The sequence below is a fragment of the Mesoplodon densirostris genome, chromosome 11 (assembly GCF_025265405.1).
Source record: "Mesoplodon densirostris isolate mMesDen1 chromosome 11, mMesDen1 primary haplotype, whole genome shotgun sequence".
Classification (NCBI taxonomy): Eukaryota; Metazoa; Chordata; class Mammalia; order Artiodactyla; family Ziphiidae; genus Mesoplodon; species Mesoplodon densirostris.
In genome coordinates, this window is record NC_082671.1 from 72,660,433 (window position 1) to 72,684,628 (window position 24,196).

At 44.7% G+C, this 24,196-nt stretch overlaps 1 protein-coding gene and 1 long non-coding RNA gene across 4 annotated transcripts in view; one reads left to right on the forward strand and one right to left on the reverse strand.

Annotated features, from left to right (window-relative positions):
* Positions 1–766, reverse strand: part of HMGXB4 (HMG-box containing 4) — a 32,346-nt gene extending 31,580 nt beyond the window's left edge. The window contains exon 1 of one of the 2 annotated variants that reach the window (XM_060113052.1): positions 697–766. The gene's annotated coding sequence lies outside the window, so the exon portion shown is untranslated. The remainder of the gene's footprint in view (positions 1–696) is intronic. The other variant, XM_060113054.1, reaches the window with a different exon arrangement.
* Positions 481–22,902, forward strand: LOC132498864 (uncharacterized). Of its 2 annotated transcripts, none has more exons than XR_009533806.1 (6): positions 481–978; positions 14,798–14,951; positions 16,189–16,295; positions 21,919–21,996; positions 22,127–22,300; positions 22,551–22,902. It is a non-coding gene; the product is annotated as an uncharacterized LOC132498864 (long non-coding RNA). The 2 variants fall into 2 exon arrangements; XR_009533807.1 differs by lacking the exon at positions 481–978 and adding an exon at positions 11,886–11,965.
* Positions 22,903–24,196: the final 1,294 nt, after the last annotated feature.

Sequence of the window (24,196 nt, forward strand, 5' to 3'; positions counted from 1 at the left end):
GGGGGGAAATGGGCCTGGATGGAGAAAAGCCCACTCGGAAGGTACGTTCAAACTGGGTCGCACGCAGAGTACACACCACACTGGGTTATTGCTACAAAGAGCCCCAAGGACCACCGTCTTTGTGGTCCCCACGGCAAACCAACAGGATTCTCCCGGCAGTTCTGCAGCAACAGCTAGTTCAATAAAGCTGTGCGAAGAGGAAAAGAAGAAAGCTCCTTGCATCCTCTCCTGCCAGCCGCGGCCCCGGCCCTCCCGTCACCCGGCCCCCTAGCCCCTTGACAGCCCAGGGACCCTGCGTCCCGGGTCCTGAGCCAGGCGGCCCCGACTCGGGTTCCCGCGTCCCGGCGGCTCCCGGCGCCCCCGAGGGCGGAGACTGCCGGGCAGGGGGAGGGGCGGCCTCGGCCCGCGGGCCCCCGGGGCGGCCGCACGCCCCCTCCCGGCCCGCACTTTCCCGCCTTCCCCATTTGAACAGCTCCCGCCCGTCTTCCTCCTTCGACCCGCTCCAGCCCCTTCCCGGGGGCGGACTGCGGCCGCTACTCCAGTCCCCGGCTCGGCCCCTGGGCTAGGCCGCGACGGGCCCCGGGCGCCCTCAGGGCGGTGTCGCGGTCCGAGGCGGCGGGTGGTGGCAGGGCGGGGCCACTGCCGCCTGGGGGTGGGGGCCCAGCTCGGCCTCGTGGGGGCTCCGCTCGCCGCTACCTTCACTAGGCTCGCTCGGATCCCGCCTCAGCGCCGCCGACCGCCGCCATCTTGGAGAAGGAGAGAAAAGCGCGAGCGGCCAGGGAGCCTCAGTCGAGCCCAGAGCGCAGACTCCGCTTGGGAAGGGGAATCCCGTTGGTGCAAGAGCGCCGAGCGCATCGAATGAGACGCTGGGCTTGCTGAGCTCCGGAGCTGTCCTGTAGTGAGAATTTGCTCTGTGCCGCGCTTGGGCTAGAAGCTTTACGAACACGACAGCGTTTGATTCTCACCGCATCCCTTGAGGTAGGTTTTGTCACATTTTATAGGTGAGAAACAGACTCAGAGGGAGGGGTTAAATGATTTGCCCAAGGATACGCAGGTAGTTGGAATGGGAGATAGATACTACTCCCAAGTCTTCTGATTCTCAATGAAGTGCTTTTTCCAAAAGACTTTGCTATTTCCTTCAAGATATTTTTATACAGTAATTCCTGTCTTTGCAAAACCTAGACCATGCAGATTAATAGCAGTGGTGCCTGTCTGGAATTTAGCGTCTACATTTGGGTGTTTGGCATATTTAGGGTGAGGTGGCAGAATATATCTTTATAACAATGCACTGTAAAATAATTTGCATGGCACATCATCTGCATTTCTCCCCATAAATTATTTGCATTTATTTTTTATTTATTTTATTATTTATTTATTTATTTTTTGCGGTACGCGGGCCTCTCACTGTTGTGGCCTCTCCCGTTGCGGAGCACAGGCTCTGGACGCGCAAGCTCAGCGGCCATGGCTCACGGGCCTAGCTGCTGCTCGGCATGTGGGGTCTTCTCGGACCGGGGCACGAACCCGTCTCCCCTGCATCAGCAGGCGGACTCTCAACCACTGAGCCACCAGGGAAGCCGAAATTATTTGCATTTAAAAGTTAGAAACAGTCTTCAGAGAAATGAAGAGATGCTACACACAGGAGAGAAAATTTTTTTCTGTTTTGCTCTGGAAAATTTAGACCAATGGGTAGAAGTTACAGTGTGCAGATCTTGGTTCAATATGAAGACGAATTAATTTTTCCAGAGCAGTTCAATTACGTTGGCCTACTTTTTAAGGTAGTGAGCTCCCTGTCACCAGAGGAGTCCAAGCAGAAGCTACTGTCCTAGTTTCTGTAGAGCAGAGAGGTTACAGATATAGAATGGCTTCTAGAGTTGTGAAACCCATGAGACCCTATGCAAAATTATGTGTTTGTGCACATGTGTATTTTTCTGGGGTTTTGATCCCATCAAAGATTAAGAACGTCTTAACTAGTGGGCTTTCCATTTCCAGAATTGGACAGATGATATAGTAATTGAAGATGATACAGTTATTCTGCTCACTTTACATACTTACAAATTGAGACCAAGAGGAGCAAGGTGATTTGTCTCGGCCCACACTGTCAGTGATCAGATTAGGATTAGAAACCAGGTTATTGGACTCTTGGTTCAGTGATGTTTTCACCATATTATGCTCTCTTGAGACAGAGTTGTTGAATAAATTCCCAAAAGGTAAACGCAAATAATAAAAAACTAGCATCATGACCTTCTCCTCAGCCCCTATCCTGCTCACCAAAAAGACTGGCAATGAGTTTCACCAAAAGGTATGGGATGGCCCTTCTGGAACACCTTGCCTGACATTAGGCTTCTCAGCTAGGTATTTAAGAGCTTCAAGAATGTATTTCCCTCTTGTTCTTTAGTACTGGTCAGGATGTTCTTAGTTGTACGTGACAGAAACCCAATTCAAAATAGTTTACCAGAAAAGGAGAATTTATTGGCTGGCATTATTGAAATGCCCAGTACCTTCAGGTGTGGTTGGATCCAGGGAGGGGCTCAAATTTGTCTCTTGACATCTCTCTTTGGTGCTTTCTTCTGAGTTGGCTTTATTCTTAGGCTCCAGGTGGTGACTGCGATAGCTCCAGGCTTTATTGTCTTTATTGCTAGCAATGTCCTTGGAGAGGAAGTTTCTTTTTCCCATTTGTTTTGGTAGATATCATGGGATTGACTCTTCTTTCCTGAATTGGATCATGTGTCCAAACAGAAAGCAATTAGTATGAACAAAGGTGTGGAGTATGCTGATTGGCTAAATTAGGTCACATCCTTACCCCAAAAATAGGTCAGGCAGAACCTCAAGGAAAGTCAGAGGTTATTGTCAGAAGGGTAAATGGGTGCTAGGTAGGCAAAAACCAGAGCTGTTCGCCTAACTGTACTACTGGCTTGGACCTGAATGCCTCTTGAGTCACATTTGTCCCATTCCTTCTTTTATCCCACCTGAGGATGGGCATATCAAGTTATTGCTCACCTTCACCCCCTGTAGACTGGAAGTTGGATCGCTCCTCTGTCTGCTCTCTCTGTTAACTTGGTCTTAGCCTTACATCACTGCATGTGCATTCATTCATTCATTCAACAAATATTTATTGAAAACACAGCATGTGTCAGGCACTGTCCTAGATGATGGGCATAGAACAGGGAACAAAACTGAGAGTCTTTGACCCCTTAGAGCTTATATTCTAGTTGGCTTGGAGGGCAGAACATAAAAAAATAGGTACCATGTTAGATGATGATTAAAGATAGAGAAAAGTACCTGGAAGAGATACCAGGATGGGGTGGAGGTGGTAAGGATTGTTATTTAAAACAGTGATCAGGAGAAGCTTCTCTGATGAGTTGTACACTGGAGGCCATCTCAACCAGAAGTAGGTCAGTGTGGGAGCCCGGAGGTCATAGATCCTGGAATGGATGCTGATGGAAAAAGATTCTCTATTGAATATCCGATCATGATTCTTTCGTTTCTGAAACTTGGAGAGGGAGAAAGGAGGACCTGCTTGGTAGCCTGAGTTGGAGAGGGACTTGATCATGGTGGGCTTTGTGAGTGATAATGCCTTGTCCCATGATGAGTGGAGTATGGCATTTAAGATATGTGAAGATTGGGCACTCCTGGGGCTGGTGCTGTTCTCTGGTCCACCTGACCCAAGTAAAACTGTCCAGTGCATGGCAGTAGCAGGTGGTGGCCCAACAAGTTGTGCTTCATTTGGACATTTTCTTCTTCAGACCACTTTTCTGTGCTTTGCCCTTTTCAGCTGGGTTTTAATTGGCTTATTTGTGCTAGGCCTGACGGGCAATGCGGTGATGCGGTGTACATTAGTCAGGGCCCTTTTGGGAGTGACTTCTGGGAGTGATGGGACCTAATTAAAACTACCTTACGAGGCAACAGTTTTTAGGATATGACACCAAAAGTACAAACAACAAAAGGAAAAATTGGTAAGTGGGACTACATCAAGTGAAAAAGTCTCTGCACAGGAAAAGAAATAATCAACAAAATGAAAAGGCAATCAATGGAATGGGTGAAAATATTTGCAAATCATATATCTGATAAGGGGTTAATATCCAAAATATATAAAGAGCCCATGCAACTCAATAGCAAAACCCCAAACAATCCAATTAAAAACTAGGCAGAGGACCTGCATAGACATTTTCCTAAAGAAGACATACAGATGGCCAAAGGGTACACGAAAAGGTGCTCAACATCAGTACTTATTATGGAAATAGAAATCAAAACCACAATGAGAAACCATATTCTGTTAGAATGGCATCATCAAAATGACAAGAAATAACAGGTGTTGGTGAGGATGTAGAGAAAAGGGAACCCTTGTGCACTGTTGGTGGAAATGTAAGTTAGTACAGCCATGGTGGAAAACAGTATGAAATTTGTTAAAAAAATTAAAAATAGAACTACCATATATGATCCAGGAATCTCTCTTCTGGGTATTTATCCAAAGAAAGTGAAAAAGGATATCGAAGAGATAGTTGTACTGCCATGCTCATTGCAACATTATTCATAATAGCCAAGACATAGAGACAACCTAAGTGTCCATCAATGGATGAGTGGATAAAGAAGTTGTGGTACATGTATACAATGGATTATTATTCAGTCATGAGAAAGAAGGAAATTCTGTCATTTGTGACAGCATGGATGGACCTTAAGGATATTATACTAAATGAAATGTCAGACAGAGAAAGACAAATACTGTATGATATCACTTATAGTGGAATCTGAAAAAGCCAAACTTACAGAAAAGGAGAGTAAAGTGGTGTTTACCAGAGGCTCTGGGGTATGGGAAAAGGGAAGGTATTGATCAAAGGGTATAAACTTTCAGTTGTAAGATGAATAAATTCTGGAGACCTAGTGTACAGAATGGTGACTATAGTTAATAATAAGGTACTGTGTACTTGAAGTTTGCTAACAGAGTAGATTTCAAGTATACTCACTGCACATACATACAAATGATAACTATGGGAGGTGATGGATATATTAATTAGTTTGATCATTTCACAATGTATACATATACCAAAACATGTTGTACACCTTAAATTATAAAATTTTTTATTTGTCAAAAACAAAAGAGTCACAAACCTACAACTGTATATAGAGTTGTTTGTAGTATTTCCTTATTATTGTTTTGGTGTCTGCAGGGTCTGTAGTGATATCTCCTGTTTCAGTCCTGATAATGGTAATCTCTGTTCTCTTTCTCTCCCTCTCTACCCCCTTGTGCTCTCTCTCTGTAAATTTACTGATTTTTGTCTCATTGATTTTCTCTGTTGTTTTCCTGTTTTCAATTTTGTTGGTTTCTGCCCTTAACTTTATTATTTCCTTCTTTCTGTTGCTTTGGGCTTAATTTTTTCTTCCTTTCTAGGATCATTAGGTAGAAGCTTCAGTTATCAGTTTGAGATATTCCTCTTTTTTTTTTAGTTTTTAAAAAATTTATTTAAAAATGAAGTAACATTGATTTATAACATTATATAAGTTTGATGTGTACAGCATTTATATTTCTACTTCTGTATACCCTACAACATGCTCACCACCAAAAATTTATTTTCCATTCATCACAATACAGTTGATCCACTTTATGCATTTCACCCTCCCCCCACTCCTTCCTCTTTGGTAACCACTACTCTGTTCCCTGTATCTATGTGTTTGTTTTTGTTTGGCTTGGTTTGCTCATTTATTTTGTTTTTGTTTGTTTATTAGTTTTTTATATTCCAGTATGAGTGAAATCATGGTGTTTGTCTTTCTCTATCTGGCTTATTTCACTTAGTGTAATACCCTCAAGGTTCATGTGTGTGTTGTCCCAAATGACAAGATTTCATATTTTTTATGGCTGTGTATTATTCCATTGTGTGTGTGTGTGTATATATATATATATATGCCACATCTTCTTTATCCATTCATCTGTTGATGGGCACTTTGGTTGTTTCCATATCTTGGCTATTGTAAATAATGCCATGATGAACATGGGGGTGTAGATATCTTTTTGGATTAGTGTTTTTGTATTCTTTGCATAAATACCCAGAAGTGGAATTGCTGGATCATATGGTAGTTCTATTCCTAATTTTTTAAGGAACCTGCATACTGTTCTCCATAGTGGTTGTACCAATTTATATCCCACCAACAGTGTAAGAGGGTTCCCTTTTCTCCACATCCTTGCCAACACTTGTTATTTCTTGCCTTTTTGATAACAGCCATCCTAACAGGTGTGAGGTGATATCTCACTGTGTTTTTTTTTGTTGTTGTTGGTACGCGGGCCTTTCACTGTTGTGGCCTCTCCCGTTGTGGAGCACAGGCTCCAGATGTGCAGGCTCAGTGGCCATGGCTCACGGGCCCAGCCGCTCCGTGGCATGTGGGATCTTCCCGGACCGGGGCACGAACCCGTGTCCCCTGCATCGGCAGGCGGACTCCCAACCACTGTGCCACCAGGGAAGCCCCTCACTGTGGTTTTGACTTTCATTTCTCTGATGATTAGTGATGTTAAACATCTTTTAATGTACCTGTTGGCAGTCTGTATGTCTTCTTTGGAAAGATGCCTATTCAGCTTCTCTGCCCACTTTTAAACTGGGTTGTATGTTTTTTTTTTTTTTGCTGTTGAGTTGTATGAGTTCTTTATATATTTGAGATATTAACCTCTTATTGGATATATCATTTGCAAATATCTTCCCCCATTTGGTTGGTTGTCTTTTCATTTTATTGATGGTTTCCTTTGCTGTACAGAAGCTTTTTAGTTTGATGTAATCTTTTTGCTTTTGTTTTCCTTGCCTGAGGAGACAATCTAGAAGATACTGCTGAGACCAATGTCAAAGAGCATACTGCCTATGTTTTCTTCTCAGAGATTTATGGTTTCAGGTCTTATATTCAATTCTTTAACCCATTTTGAAATAATTTGTGTATGGTGTGAGATAGTGGTCTATTTTCATGTTTTTACACATGGCCGTCCAGTTTTCCCAGCATCATTTATTTAATTTATGTAAATTTATTTATTTATTTATTTTTGGCTGCATTGGGTCTTTGTTGCTGCTTGCAGGCTTTCTCTAGTTGTGGTGAGCAGGGGCTACTCTTTGTTGTGGTGTGTGGGCTTCTCATTGCAGTGGCTTCTCTTGTTGCAGAGCATGGGCTCTAGACATGCGGGCTTCAGTAGTTGTGGCACACAGGCTCATTAGTTGTGGTGCATGGGCTTAGTTGCTCCGTGGCATGTGGGATCTTCCTGGACCAGGGATCAAACCCATGTCCCCAGGATTGGCAAACGGATTCTTAACCACTGGGCCACCAGGGAAGTCCCACTCTGTGTCTTTTGATTGATGAATTCAATCCATTTACATTTAAGGCGATTATGGATATATTAGGATTTGGTACTGCATCTTTAAAAATTAATTAATTAATTTTATTTCTATTTTTGGCTGCGTTGGGTCTTTATTGTGGTGTGCAGGCTTCTCATTGCGGTGGCTTCTTTTGTTGTGGAGCACGGGCTCTAGGAGCACAGGCTTCAGTAGCTGTGGCTCACGGGCTCTAGAGCACAGGCTCGGTAGTTGTGGTGTACAGGCTTAGTTGCTCCGTGGCATGTGGGATCTTCCCGGACCAGGGATTGAACCCGTGTCTCCTACATTGGCAGGCGGATTCTTAACCACTGCGCCACCAGGGAAGTCCCGATACTGCCATTTTATTTTTTGTTTTCTGATTGCTCTATATGTCTATTGTTTCTTTTCCTTGGATTTCTGGCTGCCATTTTGGTTTGGTGGTTTTCTATATTTTCTGAATTTCCTTTTTAAAAAAATATTGTGTTTCTATGCTCCATGTTTATGTTTTGTGGTTACTCGGAGGCTTGTATAAAATGCCTCAAAGATAAAGTAGTCCTTTTTCTGTTGCTTGCATCTTATCTTCGTTTAGTTTTATGTATTCTATCCTTTACCTCTTACCCTTTTATGTTGCTTTTGTCTTAAGTTATCCCTTTTTATGTTGTGAGTTTGTTACCAAACTGAGATAGCTGTAGTTATTTTTCTGGCTTCTTTTTTTCTCCCTTTAACCTTTATACTGTAATAGAGCATGTAAAAACCTATAAAATCTGATAGAGAGTTGCAGTTTTCTGCTTCTGTCTGCTTATGACCTCGTTCAATGTTTTGTGTATTTTGGCTGCTTTTTTTCTGGTAGAAAGCTCCTTTCAACATCTCTTATAAGGCAGGTCTAGTGTTGATGAACTCCCTCAGTTTTTGTTTGTCTGGGAAGGTCTTTATTTCTTGTTCATATATGAATGATTACTTTGCTGTGTAGAATTTTTTTTTTTTTTTTTTTTTTTTTTTTTTTGTGGTACACGGGCCTCTCACTGTTGTGGCCTCTCCCGTTGTGGAGCACAGGCTCCGGACGCGCAGGCTCAGCGGCCATGGCTCATGGGCCTAGCCACTCTGCAGCATGTGGGATCTTCCTGGACCGGGGCATGAACCTGTGTCCCCTGCATCGGCAGGCGGACTGTCAATCACTGTGCCACCAGGGAAGCCCCGCTGTATAGAATTTAAAAAAAAATGTTGGTCACACTGCACAGCTTGTGGGATCTCAGTTCTCTGACCAGGGATTGAACCCAGGCCACGGCAGTGAAAGTGCTGAATCCTAACCACTAGACCACCAGACAACTCCCCTAGAATATTCTTGGGTGACAATTTTTAATCTTTCAGTATTTTGAGAATGTCATTTTACTCCCTCTTGGCCTGTAGGGTTTCTGTTAAGAAATCTGCTGATAGCTTAATTGGAGTTCCTTTGTAGATGACCATTCTTTTCCCCCTAGCTGCCTTTAAAATTCTTTCTTTGTCATTGACTTTTGGCAATTTTAATATTATGTGTCTTGGAGAAGGTCTTTTTGCATTAAGGTAATTAGGTGTTCTCTTAGCTTCATGGACTTATATATCCAGTTCCTTCCCTAGGTTTGGGAAGTTCTCAGCTATTATTTCTTTAAATAATCTGTCTGCTCCCTTTTCCTTCTCTTCTTCTGGGATCCTCATTATTCTAATGCAGCCCTTCCTAAAAGAGTTGAATAGCTCTTGTAGGGTTTCCTCATTTTAAAAATGTCTTGTTTACCTTTTCTCTTGTATCATTTTTAGATTTCTGTCTTTGAGCTCACTAATTCTTTTTTCCATGTAGTCTGCTGTATTTCCAATGCTTTTTAATGCATTCTTTGTCTCGTTTACTGTGTCCATCAGCTCCAGAATTTCTGTTTGGTTCTTTTTTAGAATTTCAGTCTCTTTGGTAAAATATCCTTTCGGTTCATTAATTTTATTCATGAGCTCATTAAACTGCCTTCCTGTGTTTTCTTGCACCTTGTTGAGTTTCTCCATGACAGCTGTTTTGAATTCTCTATCCATTAGATTGCAATATTTGGTGACTTTAAGTTTGGCTTCTGGAGAATTGTCCCTTTCTTTTTGTGTAGTGTTACTGTGGCTCTTCATGTTGTTTGATGAATTATTCCTCTGCTGATATTAAAAGACAGGTTAGGTGTTTGATTCCTTTCTTTTGTTTTCTGGTGGGTGGCACTGTCATACACATTTTTGGTTTCTCTTGCCTGAGCTGCCCCTGGTAAAATTGGAGCGTGGTACTTTCCAGCCTCCACTGGCTCTGTAAGAGGTGTGACTGTGTGCCTTTGTTGTGGCTTCTTGTGCCACCTGGGTGTTTGCTGCCTTGCTTCTGCCAGAGCCTCTGTCATCACCAGGATGGTGGGCTCTTCCCTTGCATCTGGGACCCCCTGAGTCACAGGCTGTGCTGCTGTGGAGGGAGGGGCGTGATTCAGGGGGAGAAGCCAGGGTCGTGCAGGTGCCTCTACCTTGTCCATTGTTGTTGGGTTCATGAATTCTGCCACTGTGAATGGAGGGAGGTGGGGGCTGGGATCACGGGTGCCTCAGCAGCTGGAGGGATGGGGTCCCAGGCCTCACTGCTGCTGCTGCCCAGTTAGCAGTGGCTGTGGGCACTGGTGTGGTTGGGTGACTGGAGTCATGTGTGCTGCCTTCCTTGCTGTCACTGTATTCTCTGAAGCTGTGGGCTCTGCTGCCTGGTCAGAGGGCTAGGATTGCAGGAACCATGGCTGCTGTTCCCTTCTCTGTGTGTTACAGCCCACCCACCTTTAGACGTGCAAATGTGTGAAATTCTTCGGCGACCTTTGGGCAGAGGCACCTTTGTTGAGTTGTGGATTTTTTTTTACTGGCTATAGATTGACGGGGAGAGACAAGGGTAGATTTTTCACTCTGCCATGTTTCTGATGTCACCCACATTCCTCTTTTCTAATGTGTGCATTTAATGCTATACGTTTCCCTCTTGTCCCTGCTTTAGCTGTGTCCCATGATTTTCATATGTTTTATATTCATTCAGTGGTATTTGTCTATTTCTTTGGAACTTCCTCTTTAACTTAAGGATTATTAAAAGTGTATTGCTTAGTTTTCAAGCACGTGGAAATTTTTCTGTATCTTTGTTTCTAGTTTGATTCCACAATGGTCCATGGATGCACTCTATATTATTTTATTACCTTGATTGTGGTGATTGTCTCATTGGTGTTTATATATGTCAAAACTTCATCTAATATCATACTTTAAATATGTTCAGTTTAATACATGTCAATTATATTTCAATAAAGATGTCAAAAGTATCAGAAAATAAGAGACTTAGGTAAAATTTCTAGAGATGAAAGCTACAATGTCTGAGATGGAAAATATACTAAATGGGATTTATAGTCAATTAGACACTGAAGAAGAAAAGTTTAATGAACTTTAAGATATAGCTAGAGACACTATGCAAAATGAAACAGAGAAGAGACCCCCCCCCCGCCAAAATGAAGAGTATCAGTGAGCTGTAGGAAAAGATTAAGTTTAATGTAAGTGTAATTTGAGTCCCTGAAGGAGGAGAGAGAGGAGAGAGAGTGGATACAAAAAAACTATTTGAAGAAATATTGGTATAAAATTTTCTGAATTTTCCAAAATCACAAACATAAAGAAAATGACACCGAGGCACATCATTAGCTAATTGCTTAAAACCAGTGATAGAGAGAAAATCTTAAAGGCATAAATAGAAAAAGAAGACATTTTGTGCAGAAAAGACTTAACATTGCAGGCCTAAGACTACTGTCCTTAGAAAATTTGGCCCTTGGCTGGTGTCTGTGAAGTTGGATTTTGGGGTGGGGGGTTTCCACCCTTTCCTAACTGGTAGGAGTGGCGCACTGTGCCTGCCATTTGTGTAAACAATGTGATTTATGATGAACACCTGCTTTCTCTTTGGAAATCTGGAATTTTAGTACATGCTAGGCAGAGTTGGCATGACCAACCCCCCAATATAAGCTTTGAGTATTCAATGGGCTTCTCTGGGTAGGAATATCACACATGTTCCTTCATTTTTCCTGCAGGGGAAGAGTGCACTGTGTGACGACTTATGGGAGAGAGAGCATAAGGAAGTCTGTACATGGGTTCCTCCAGGCTGTTCCTGTGTCTTTTCCCCTTATGTATACTCACTATGTACCCGTACTGTGTATCCTTACTGTGTATCCTTATATGTTGCTATAATTAATCTTAGCCATGAGTACAGCTATATGGTGAATCCTATGAGTCCTTCTAACAGATTTCTGAATATGTGGGTGATCTTTGGGACCCCACACATATTACACAAAAAAGAGCACAGATAAGGATGTCATCAGACTTCTTGTTTGAAACAGTGTAAACCAGAAGACAGTGGAGCACCGTCTGTAATGTCCTGAAAAAGAAGTCAACCTAGGATTCTATACCCAGCAAAAGTATCTTTCAAATGAAGCTATAACTGATATAAAAATGTAAAAAAGAAATAATTTCAGAAGCTAAAAATTTCATTACCAGTGGACCTTCACAAGAATGTTAAAGGAATTTCTCTAGATGGAAGGAATATTATCCCAGATGGAAATCTGGATCTGCATAAAGGAATAAACAGCACTGGGAGTGGTAACTATGTGTGTAAATGTGAAAGCGTTTTTTCTTTGAAATCTCTTTAAGTGAAAATTGGCTTTTAAAAGCAAAAATAGTCACAACAAATTGTGGGTTTTTAAAAACATATGTAAAATAAGATGAATGACAACAGCATCACAAAGGTCAAGAGTGTTAAAAAAGGAAGTAAAGTGTTGAAAGATCCTTGTAATATATATGAAGTGGTAAATATCACTTGAAGACAGACTGAGATAAGTTAAAGATGTATAGTGTAAATCTTGAAGCAATCACAGAAACACTCAAAAGAGTTATAGCTCATAAGCCAAAGAAAGAGATAGAAGGAAATCATAAAAATACTTAATTAGTCCAAAAGAAGGCAGAAAAAGAGAGAAAAGGGAACAAAGTAAAGATGGGAGAAACAGAAAACATGTAGCAAGATGGTAGGTTGAAACCAACCATATCAATAATTGCATTAAAGGAAATGGCCTAAACAATACAAAAATAAAAGAAATTGACAGGTTGGGGGAAAAACCTCCCAACTATATGCTGCTTATAAGAAACCCACCTTAAATACAAAGCACAAGTAAATTGAAAGTAAAATATGGAAAATAATATGGTGCTATAGGCTGAAAGTCCCCCCGCCCCCTCAAATTCATATGTTGAAATCTAATCCCCAATGTGATGGTGTTTGGAGGTAGGACTTTGTGAGTTAATAGGGTCATGAGGATGTAGCCTTCACAGATGGGATTAGTGCCCTTGTAAAAAGAGATGTAGGAGAGCTTTCTTCCTCTTTCTTGTTCTGCTCTCTGCCATGTGAGGATAAAATGAGGAAAAGACCATCTGCAAACCAGAAAGTGGGTTCTTACCAGACACTGGATCTGCCAGCAGCTTGATCTTGGACTTCCAGCCTCCACAACTATGAGAAATAAATGTTTGTTGTTTCAGCCACCCAGTCTGTGGTATTTTGTTACAGCAGCCTAAGACCAGTCTGTGGTATTTTGTTACAGCAGCCTAAGACATTCTAAAGAAAACTGGAATAACTTTTTATAGTAGACAAAGTAGATTTCAGAGTAAAGAATATTATCAGAGAGAAAGGGGGGGTTTATTCGCAATGATAAGTAGGTCAATTTATTAAGAGGACATAACAATCTTAAATGTTTATGGTCCAATAACAGAGCTTCAAAATACATGAAACAAAAGCTGATAGAACTGTAAGGAGAAATAGGCAAATACACAGTTATATCAGAGATTTCGACAACCATCTCTCAATAACCGATAGAATAAATAAACAGAAAATCAGGAATGCCACTAAAGACTTGAGCAGCATGTTAACTGGCCTAATTGACATTAACAGAACATTCCACAACAATACATGCTTTGTAAGGGCACATGGAACATTTACCAAGATCGATAGACTGTACAGTGAGCCCTAAAGAAAGTCTTAATAAATTTAAAAAGGATTCAAGTCACATAAAATATGTTCTCTAACAGCAATGGAATTAAATTAGAAATTAATAACATGAAGATACTTGGAAAATTCTCAAATATCTGGAGATGAAATAATATACTTCTAAATCATGCATAGGTCCAAAAATAAAAGGGAAATTAGAAAGTATTTTGAACTGAATTAGAATGAAAATAAAACATATCCAAATTTGTGAGATGCAGCTAAAGTAGTGCTTAGGGGAAAATTTATAGCACTAAGTACATCTATCAGCAAAAGACAGGTCTCAAACTTTTAAATCAAGGACATCCACTTTCACCTTAAGAAATGAGGGAAAAAAAAATTAAACTCAAAATAAGCAGAAGAGAGGAAGTAATAAAGGGAAGGGCAGAAATCAGTAAAGTGGAAAGCAGAAGAACAATAGAGAAAAGAAATGAGACTGGAAAATGGATTCTAGGCTGGGGAAGAGAAAATACAAACGAGCCTGGAGCAGTCCGTAGTACCAGAAAGTAAGGAGAGTTCTTAACAAAGAGAGAAGGGGGCGAGGGTATGTCAAAGGGACAGATGGATCAGCCTGAAAGCACTCCCAATGGTCAAAGCTGGAGCAAGTCAAGCAACAAACTAAATGACATATTGGATCATAACACAGACTATAAAATAAATATACATGAGTCTGTAATGATATAAATAAATGAATGAATAAATAAATAAATAAGGGAGAAGAGACAAATATGCATTGTAGAAGAATCCCAAATAGTATATGCAGACACCCCTGGCCCCCACCAGGAGGTTGAGCTTAATTCCCACCTCTCCATTTGAGAGTTGGCTAGACTTAGTGACTCAATTCTGAAGAGTAAATTATGGAAAGAGAAGATAGTAAGTGTTGATGTAGAATCCTGACAAATGCTACCTTAACCAAATGATACTACTCACCTCTGATATGCCAGATGAGAAGGACACTTCACCTTGAGGTATTCTTCCCCTAAATCCATTACTCCAGCCAAATCACGAGAAAATACATCAGACACACCCAAATTGAGGGACCTTCTCCAAAATACCTGACCAGTACTCCTCAAGACTGTCAAGGTAATAAAAAACCAGGGAAGGCTGAAAAATAGTCACAGACCAGAAGACAGTAACACAACAAAACACAAAGTGGTATTCCAGAATGGATCCTGGAACAGAAAAAGGACATTAATAGAAAACCTGGAAAATCCAAAGTCTATAGTGTTTTGTTAATAGTAATGTATCAGTGTTGGTTTCTTAGATTTGACAAATATACAACAGTAATGTGAGATAGTAATATAAAGGGGACCTGAAACTGGGTGGGTGGGGGGTGTATGAGAACTTTCTGGACTATCTTTGCAAGTTTTCTGTAAGTCTAAAATTACTCCAATTATTTTATTTTCAAAAGGTCATCCTTTGAGAAGATCAATAAAATGGATAAATCTCTAGCTGGACTGATCAGGGAGAAAAAAGGAGAGAAGGCATCAGAAACCAAGCTGCAAAATGCACACACACAAAATTTTGTCTTTGCTATCCATCTGTGTTGACACATATACATCCAGGTAATTTATTTTCATAGCTGTATAGTATTCTATGGTGGCAGTGTACCAAATTTTATTTATTCATTTCCATCACTAGGGGCATTTATTTATTAATTTATTTTTGGCTGCATTGTGTGGCTTGCGGGATCTTTGTTCCCCGACCAGGGATCGAACCTGGGCCACCTGACAGTGGAAGCGCAGGGAAGGCAGTGGACCACCAGGGAAGTCCCACTAGGGCCAGCTATTTATTTATTTATTTATTTATTTTGGGTTGCATTGGGTCTTCGTTGCTGTGCGCGGGCTCCCTCTAGTAGTGGCGAGTGGGGGCTACTCTTTGTTGTGGTGCGTGGGCTTCTCGTTGTGGTGGCTTCTCGTTGTGGAGCACGGGCTTCAGGCGCGTGGGCTTCAGTAGTTGTGGCATGTGGGCTCAGTAGTTGTGGCTCACGGGCTCTAGAGCGCAGGCTCAGCAGTTGTGGCGCATGGGCTTAGTTGGTCTGCGGCATGTGGGATCTTCTCGGACCAGGGATCGAACCCATGTCCCCTGCATTGGCAGGTGGCTTCTTAACCACTGCGCCACCAGGGAAGTCCCCACACCGAATTTTTTTAAGACTTTTTTGGGAGGGACTTCCCTGGTGGCGCAGTGGTTAAAAGCCACCTGCCAATGCAGGGGACATGGGTTCGATCCCTGGTCCGGGAAGATCCCACATGCCGCAGAGCAACTAAGCCTGTGTGCCCTGGAGCCCAAGCGCTGCAACTACTGAGCCCGCTTGCTACAACTACCGAAGCCTGTGCACCGCAACTACTGAAGCCTGCGCGCCTAGAGGCCGTGCTGCACAACAAGAGAAGCCACCACAATGAGAAGCCCGCGCACCACAAAGAAGAGTAGCGTCCACTCACTGCAACTAGAGAAAGCCCGCATGCAGCAAAGAAGACCCAACGCAGCCAAAAGAAAATACTCCCCCCCCCCCAAAAAAAAAGTCAGTGTGGTGAAGCGTGCACACACATGCATGCACAAGGGCACAAGATTGAGGAACTGGCCCATATTCACGAGGACTAAAAAGATAAAACAGTCGAATGTCATGCATGATCCTGGATTTTCTTTTTGTATAGATTACATGATTGGGACAGTTGGTGAAATCGAAGTAAGGTTCGTGGAGTAGATAATAATATTGCGTTTATGTTAATTGACTGATTTTGATAATTGAACTGTGATTCTATAAGAGCCTGTGCTTGTTTTTTTTGGAAATACGCACTGAAGATTTAGGAGCAAAGGAGCCTCATGTCTGCCATTTACTCCAGATGCTTCAGAAGACAATGCACATGCACTCACATCTATGGAGAGAGGATACAGCACACGTGGTACAGGTGATGCATGGGGAATTTGGGTGGAGGGAACGTGAGAATTCTTTGTGCTATTCTTGCAACTTTTTTTCTAAATCTGAAATTATGTCAAAATATACTTAGAATGAAAAGACAGTGCTCACTTAGGTTCAACCATCTCACACCCTGTCCAATCCCTCATTCACACAGTGGCTTTTTCTAAAGCCTGTGATTGCCTGTGAGACATGGAAATGCTGGGGGTGCTCCGGAGATGAATAAACTCCCACCTGACTCTCCTGGGGGCTGCAGAGTGGTGCATGACGTAGACACACACCCCCTTTCCATCCTGCACAGTGTAACTGGGGTCCTGCATGGTCCTTCTTGGGGGCATAGTGAAGGTGATTTCTTCAGAAGAGTTGATTGAGAAGCAGAAACATGGGTCAGTGTCAATACATTTTCCTTAAAAAATAACGTACACATCAAACTGCCCTTTGTGTAAAGCACTTACATGTGAGTCATCTTATTTAATCCTTAGAACCACCCTCCAAAGTAGACAGTTAATTTAATCGTATACAGATACATCTTATTTATGGGAAAGGAAACTGAAGTTCAGAAGGGTAGTTACTTGCCTCACATCCAACTACAGGTAACTGTACATGCTGATCTCTGAACCTCTAATAATAATGACACAACTCTGGGGTTGGAAGGTGGGGCTGATGAGAAACTTCGGGGAAGCCGATGGCCAAATTGGCCTGCCTGGCTTTGTGCTGTGCGGCGCAGCTGCCTCCGAGCTTTGGGGCTCTCTGAGGCTTTCCTCCGCGTTTCCACTAGAGGGCACTGCTGGCCCAGTTTAGAAGTACTTTCCCTACGACTTAAGTGTGGTCAGAGCAGGAATTGCTATAAAAGCCAAAAAAAGCTTAAGCTTCAGGGTCTCTCACTTGCACAGACCCCTTCTACTTTTGTACCCAATTTTGCATTTATAATTTTGAATTATTTTTCCACAAGAGGCGTCTCCGAATAAGCTTCAGACCCCCCAAATCTGTACTGACCCCTGCTCACGCAAATACTTTGAGAACTAAGGGCTGGGACCTTTTTTTTTTTTTTGGATGTTAGGGGTAGCAGTTTATTAATTAATTAATTTATTTTTGCTGTGTTGGGTCTTCATTTCTGTGCGAGGGCCATCTCCAGTTGTGGCAAGTGGGGGGCCACTCTTCATCGCGGTGCGCGGGCCTCTCACTATCGCGGCCTCTCTTGTTGCGGAGCACAGGCTCCAGATGCGCAGGCTCAGTAGCTGTGGCTCACGGGCCTAGTTGCTCCGCGGCATGTGGGATCCTCCCAGACCAGGGCTCGAACCCGTGTCCCCTGCACCAGCAGGCAGATCCTCAACCACTGCGCCACCAGGGAAGCCCAGGGCTGGGAGCTTTGAAACACTGACACTCGTGAGTAGCACAGAGAATAACTTTCCACGGGACGTGGCTGTCCCCTCTTTTGGACTGTGGACCCCCAGAGAGCTGGACTCTGCCCTTTTTGACCTTGATTCCTGGTCTGTAGCACACAGTAAGCTGTCTACACATGTCTGTTGAGTGAACAAACGAGGCGCAAACATCGGCCAATGTCACTGCTTTTATCCTTTCTTCTTTCTCCTCTTTTGTCTCAGTTGCTCAATTTCCAAGGTGGGGGGAGGTGGTCTAGAATTCATCTGAGGCCCCTCCTGGCCAGAGATTTTCTCTAGATTCTCTCCCTATCCTCTCTCCTTTTTTCTTCTCTGCTGCCTCTCATCTGACTTTTAATTTCTCTATTTCTGCCCCCTCCCACCCCTGCCCCCAGCCTGTGCCTTAACATGGCCAGAGCCCCCTTGGTTCTGCTAACACCCTTGGGGGAGGTCTGGAGTCCTCAGCAGGGTGTGGTTTTCTGGGTTTCTGTGTCTGAGGAGCTAAGGATGACGCTGGGTGGGTAGCGTGGGCAGGGGGATGGGGAGAGGGTCAGCCACCCTTTTCTCAGCACCCACTCAAGCACCAGGAAAGGCTTTGCTCCCTTCCTGCCTGGTCCCCCTCTGCTGCCCCCATTAGCTTCACTTTTCCTCCCACTCTGCCATCCCGGTTTCCAGAGCCACATCAGCCAAGGAAGAGCCAAGGGCTTACATAACAGCCCTCTTTGGTCACTTCTTGGACACCATTTCTGATTTTCCTTCCATTGCTCTGATGGTTCTTTTGCAGTCTCCTTCCTGAGCTTGCCCCTTCAGTTTTGGGGTTTTGCAGGGTTGCATGCTCCTTTTTCTGCCTTCCTCGCGCTGCGTATTCTCCCTTGGTAAGCTCATCCACTCCCCAGGTGTCTGTTGTGTGATGACCCGATGACTCACAAACTCTGCAGCCAAACACGTCCTCTGAACTCCAGACCCATCTCTGCCATGATATTTCCATTGGCACTTCCAACTCAGGCGTCCAAGGTTTTTATCAGCTTTATTGAGGTATAATTTGTATATAATGTGATTGACCATTTCAAGCGTCCATCTGTCAGTTTTGACAGAGGCACACAAGAGCATAAGCTCTACCATGCTCACGATATAGAACATTTCTGTCACCCCCCCCAATTTCCTCATGGCCCCCTTGCCTCCCCCATCTCTGGCCCATGGCGACTACTGATCTGCTTCCTGTCCCTGTATTTTGCCTTTTCTGGAATTTCACAGAAATGGTGTACCACAGAATGTGGTCTTTAGTGCCTGGCTCCTTTCACGTATGGTAATGTCTTTGAGATTCACCCACGTTCTGTCTTGCAGCAGTAGTTTGTTCCTTTTTATGACTGAGTAGTATTCTATTGTATGGATATACCATGATTTGTTTATCCACCTACCAGTCAATGAACGAGGCATCTAAAATTAACCTAAAAGTCAGGCAGAGCTGCCTGGGTTTGAATTTAGACTCCGCTACATATCAGCTGTACGATTCTCAGTAAACTGTGTGGCTTTTATGAGCTTCACGTTTCTCAGCTGTACAATCAGGACAGTAATGCCTTCCTCGTAACGTTGCTGAGCAGATTAACCGAGCTCACCAATGCCAAGCACGGGGCTGTGTATCTGGTACTCAGTAGCATCGCCATATGGATGTATTGGACCTTCTTGACCACGTGGGGGCGCAATACACGCTACCGTCTCCCTCTCATACTGCTGCAGGCGGATCCCACAGCTCTCTGGTTACTTGCAGCTGAGAACTTCAATTCTACATTCTAGTTTGTGCCCTCTTCCCTCCCTGCAGCGCACACTTGACCCGGGGCACCAGGGACCTGCACGGGGCGGGGGATGGGAGGGTTGAGAGCCAAGGGGCCCCCGTGTGGGTTTCACCGAGGGCCCTGAGGCCTCTCCACGGTCCTACCCTCTGGCCATCCTCACCACCCGCCCCCGCGTCGTTGCTGACGGTGGGGCTCACAGCTTCTTTCTCCATCCTCTCTCTCCAATTCTTTTCTTCCCCGTTGAGTTAGAGGGAAAGTTGGAAAGCCTGCGACATTAACACAGACTCAGCCTCCTTCCTGTCAGGCCACCTGGAGCAGGTACTGGGGTGCTCCCCCGCCACCAAAGTGCTCACTCGCTGACTTCTGGGGCAGCCCCTGCATCTCTTTGCCCCAGAGCTTTCTACGGGGGCCTTGGCAGGAGTGGCAGACGGAAGTGTAGGGAATCAACAGCCTAGCAGCAGCCCCCAGCTGATGGCTAATGAGTGTTGGTGAATTAATCCCCATTGTCCCCTTGTCCCTTGATGGGGGATAGCTCTGGGGCTTCTGCTCTTCCCTGACCCCCGTGCTCCCCAGCGGGATTCATCTCCATTGTTCAAGGGGTCCCTTGCTCAATAACCAAACCCTTTTCACTACCCTCATTTCCCCTGCTCTTTCTCACTGCCCTCCTGGTATTTCCTGGGATCATCTCTCAAGTGAACCACTTGTCCTTGTGTCAAGGTCTCATTATGGGGGAACCCAAATGGAGACTGAGCCCTAATCTTTGTAAGTGGTTTTCTTGAGGTTGGCTGGGGGAGGGGAGGGGTATGTGGCAGGAAAGGAAAAGTTGCAGCCCTCTCCCCCTAGTTCAAGGCTCTCTTCTCTAATGCATCCCCTTAAATTTAGATATTAGCTCTTCTGCTAATAGGGGCTGGAGGGGCTCTGGGAGGGGGGATGACTGGGGGGCAGAGGTGCTTCTGTCTGCTCTTAGATCCTCCTGTGTGGCTGTGTCACAGCTGTGTTCAGACGTAAGAGTATTTGGTGTCCTTTGTCCTAAGTTTGGGGGTTTATGTACAACTTCGGGGCAATAGGAGAAAAAACTCAATCATTAGCACAACACACAGTACTTAGGTACAATACTTAGGTATGAGTTTGCTCGGGCTGCCACACAAAATACCATAGACTGGCTGGCTTAAGGAACAGATATTTATTTCGCGGTATTCTGGAGGTTGGAAGTCCAAGGTCAAGGTGCTGGCTGATTGGGTTCCTGGTGAGAACCCTCTCTCTGGCTGGCAGCCTTCTCGTTGTGTCCTCATGTGGTAGGGGGACAGCTCTGGTGTCCCTTCCTCTTCTTATAAGCTCAGTAGTCCCATCACGAGGGTGCTACCCTCATGACCTCATGTAAACTTAATTACCTCCCAAAGGCCCCAACTCCAAATGCCATCATATTAGGGTTCAACATATGAATTTTAGGGGGACCCAATTCAGTTCTTAGCAACTTGTTAAAATGATGAGGATTTACCTCTGTCCACTAGAATGTTTCTATTCCTCTATTCCTTATCTAGGGCAAGACACTCACTCTTCTCATCCTTGATTCCCTCCTCCTCTCATGTCCAGTCAGGTGTCAGGTCTTATCAGTTCTGTCTCCGAAGCATCACCCACATTCCCCCGTCTGTCCCTCTACAGCTTCTCAAGGTCAAGCCCTCATCATTCAGATCAGCTAGGACTGAGTACCGAGAAACTCTGCTGTAGTGGCTTGAAAAGGTAAAGGGTGTGTTGATCATATGCAAAAAGAAGTTTGGGGCAGGCAGGTCAGGATCAGAATGGAAGCCCAAGGATGTCGTCAGAGACCCCGGCTCCTCCTCCTTTTTTTTTTTTTTTTTTTTTTTTTTTTTTTTTTTGCAGTACACGGGCCTCTCACTGTTGTGGCCTCTCCCGTTGCGGAGCACAGGCTCTGGACGCGCAGGCTCAGCGGCCATGGCTCACGGGCCCAGCTGCTCTGTGGCATGTGGGATCTTCCCGGACCAGGGTACGAACCCGCGTCCCCTGCATTGCCAGGTGGACTCCCAACCCTGCGCCACCAGGGAAGCCCTCCTCCTACTTTTTCTCTTCCACCATCCTCAGCGTTGGCATTGGTTCTCATGGTCACAAGATAGCTGCTGCTTCTCTGAGCATCACTTGCACATTCTAGGCCATCACTCCTTTTAATTGAGAGCCTTCGTCTTTTTATTTGGGAAGGGGACCCTTCTCTAGAGTCTTCCATCTACGTCTCAAGAACCATGTCACATGACTCCCACGGGTCTCGGGAATCTGGGGAGGTGAGTATTTCACTTTCCAGGCTCTATAGGAGAGGGAGGCAGGGGAAAGGAGAATGCAAATGGCTTTAGGTAGCCAGTCCTGGCGTTTGCTACATCATCCCTCATCCCAACAGCCTCCTAACTGATCTTTCTGTCTCTGTTCTCACCAGAGTGTTCCCGTTGACAACGTGTCTGTCTTAGGGTCATAAGAAACCATTATATGCAGCAAATCAATTACAGCACAGATGGTAATAATAACACCCGTGACAAATGTCTATTATATGTGTACTGGTGTGTTGAACTTCCAGGGCTTGTGAGGTGTAATTCTAAAAGTCACTTTATTATTGTCTCTCCCTGTCCCTCTAACCCTGGCTTTAGAAGAGTTGTCCCTTCCCTGGTGCTGGAGGAAAATTCTGGTGTCCTCATGGGTCTGCGGGTCAGCTGAGGCAAAAGAAACCCCTGTGGTCGCTTTAAGATACAAAACAGAACCTTTGTTCGGAAATTGGAATGTACAGTCCAATCTATTAGTCAGCACTTCGGTGTGTTTCCAAGGTAAGATGCCTCCCTCCCCCATCCAGCTGGGCCGACTGCAGATAGGGCTCTGGCTTTGGGAAGGGGATGGTCCTTCTCTTTTTCCCACTGAGAGTTCCTATTTCTGGCTCCTCTGGGGTTGTGAAGCATTGGGTAGGAGGATGTGGAGGGTACGAGGAAAAGGGGTCAGGAAAGTTCTTATTTGCCTGGTAGTGTCATCACATGCCTTCCAGATCTTTGGAGTGGTCGGTGAGCTGACCTTCTCTTTCAGGCGCCAGATGGATTTTTCTGGGGATTCCACTGCTGCCCTCAACTCCCATTCAATTCCCCTGGACAATTCTGCCTCATCAGCTCCTGGATTTCCCACAATCCACTCCCACAGACCCTTGCAGTTGTTAGAATCCTCCTGACTTGCAAACCCTGGGTCCTTTCCCAGAGGCAGATCCTGAGACCGACCTTTGTGTCCACGTGGTTTATTAAGGAGATGCTCCCCGGAGAGACCTGTGAGCAAGTCGGGAAAGGAGGACAGGGAAGGGGAAGAAGCCTAGCAGCCGCGCGACCTGAGGCGAAGCCCCAGCATCAGTCTGGTTCCATGGGAAGCTCTGGAGTGGATATTAAACCTCGGAACACTTCCCCACTCGTAGCTTTGGGCTCTGGGCTTTCGTACTGTCACACCAGACAGTCACTGGCTGAGAGCTGTCTTGGGGGTGGGGGGACGGGGTTGGAGATTGGGGGTGGGAGGTGGACTGCAGAGTTGCAAAGTCACCCCAGTAGCCCAAGGGCAGGCTTCCAAAGAGAGTTTACAGGTGTAGCCTTGAGGATCAAAGCACCTAGAAGCTGGGTGATGGGCACACAGGACAGGTAAGAGCCATCTAAGGGAATATGAGCAGGGCACCAGCAATGTCCCCAATACCATCCCTACTAGGCTGGTTTTATTTTATTTCCCAAGCTGGTTTTTCCAGCCATCAGCCCCCTTGTTTATCCTCGTAGCTGAAATCTTCTTGGCATTTCACCTCCCAAACTCCCTTCCTAGAGGCTGAACCCCGTTGCAAGAGGAAAAGCACGTTGTGAGCATCTCTCTGCCTGAGGCCACCCCCTACCCCTTCCCTTCTCCCGACATCCCTCACAGCTCATCACCATCCGTGTAAACTTGGATGTACACTTTGTGTATTTCCGTAACGTTGTCAGCTGCCCATAGAGCATCTAGAATATTTTCGCCCATTTTGGAGTGCTGGTGACTCAACTTATAGCAATTTATTCCACAAAAGCAGACAATAACTCAATTGGCGGGAGGGGGAAAATAACCCTACCAACCCACCACAGTCTGTCCGCGCTGGAAATCAAAATGGTAATGCATGGAATAGATTACTGCAAGTAATAGGCTTGGTTGGCAGACGTGCGAGCTGAGTTAAATGCCTTTTAAGTAAATCTCAGCGTGAGTTATCTGTTCACTCAGACGTGTGTGCATGGAGACGGAGGGAGGCCATGTGGACAGACGGCACATGCTGTAACTTTCATTATCCCACACTGAGGTTCTTTGTTAATAACCACAGTCAAAGGCACTGCGGATTTTCTGATCTCTGTGACAGGTGGCTACCAGTGTGAGGTTGAGGCATTCATTCATTCATTTTTTCATTCATTCCCCAAGCTATTGTGAGGCCCAGGATGCACCAGGCATTGTGCTGGGCATTGGAGTCATAGAGATGCAGAGATGGGTCGACAAGGTCCCAGCCCCTGCTGAGCTCACAGTCTGGTGGGAGGAGACAAAGTGATAAACAGGGCAGGTGATCAGGTGTTCACGTGCTATGAGATTGGGCATGGTCTGGAGCTTGCTCTGGAGAGTGACAAGCTCTGGAGTCAGACTGCCAGGGTTCGAATCTGGGCCCTGCCACTTACTTGGGCAAGGTGCTTACCCTC